The sequence below is a fragment of the Pteropus vampyrus genome, unplaced genomic scaffold, assembly GCF_000151845.1.
Source record: "Pteropus vampyrus isolate Shadow unplaced genomic scaffold, Pvam_2.0 Scaffold1000000830, whole genome shotgun sequence".
Lineage (NCBI taxonomy): Eukaryota > Metazoa > Chordata > Mammalia > Chiroptera > Pteropodidae > Pteropus > Pteropus vampyrus.
The window spans coordinates 1-1,048 of record NW_011915232.1 but is presented as its reverse complement, the minus strand read 5'-3'; the positions used below and the strand labels follow the sequence as shown (position 1 = coordinate 1,048).

The 1,048-nt window shown below is 69.0% G+C and overlaps 1 long non-coding RNA gene across 1 annotated transcript; it reads left to right on the top strand.

Annotated features, from left to right (window-relative positions):
- The first annotated feature begins 89 nt into the window (after positions 1 to 89).
- On the top strand, positions 90 to 987 carry LOC105311153. Its single transcript, XR_897634.2, has 3 exons — positions 90 to 272; positions 693 to 791; positions 935 to 987. It is a non-coding gene; the product is annotated as an uncharacterized LOC105311153 (long non-coding RNA).
- Positions 988 to 1,048: the final 61 nt, after the last annotated feature.

Below are 1,048 nucleotides of genomic sequence, written 5' to 3'. Positions count from 1 at the left end.
CATTGGCCGAAGCGGTCGCGAAGGCGTGTCCGGGCGCGCGCGCGCACTTCCGGCCGGTGGCCGGTCCCGGCGCGCACCTGCCCCTTCCGCCACCGCCCCCGCGAGCCCGGACCCAGCCCCAGCCCCAGCCCCAGCCCCAGCCCCAGCCCTAGCCCCAACCCCGGCCCGGCCGCCCCGGCGTCACTTCGGAGCGCGGCGGCAGCTGACTGCGCGTTCACGACCCGCTGGGAGCCGCGAGCCCCGCCGCCGTTATGAACATCCGCAATGCAAGGGTGAGGGGCCGGGGCGGGAGGCTGTCCGCGCCGCGTGGGTGCGGGCCCAGTGGCCGCGTGCGCATGCTCCCGAGGGGTCCGGCGATCCCCGGGCCAGCGGCCGGGCGCGGGGAGGTGAAGGCCACCGTGCCCGTGGGGCTGGACCTACCCGAAGATGGGGCCGGGGCTGTGAAATCCGTCTTTGCGGGATGTCGGGGCCCATCTGGACGGTCTCCGGGAGCCCCCCGGCACCCACGTTCATTCCGGGAACAGACGAATTTTGCACCAGGCCTCTGTACAGACAGACAGTCACAGGCCTGCCCAGCCCTGCGGGGGGGTCGGTGAGGAGACAGACAGCGAGCAGGCTTCTGACAGGACCCAGGCCTGCTTAGTCACCTCAGCCCCTGGCCTCACCGCATTCTACTGCCCCCCCTCCCGCAGCCAGAGGACCTAATGAACATGCAGCACTGCAACCTCCTGTGCCTGCCAGAGAACTACCAGATGAAATACTACTTCTACCACGGCCTCTCCTGGCCCCAGGTGGGCAGCGGGGGGATCTGGGGACAAGGGGACACCAGGCGTCGGTTCCGGGGGGAGCGGGCGGGGCTTTCAGCTGGGCTGGGGGGCATAGAACTGGGCCAAGGGAGGGGCAGGATTCTCACCTGTGTCTGTCCTCTCCCCAGCGAACGACAGGGGAACAGTGTGGTGTGGGGAAACCAAGCCACTTGGCCTAGAGGTCAGGAGAAAGTCACTGAACTCACCACTTGACTGACGGACTTGTCTGTCATGCACACAGC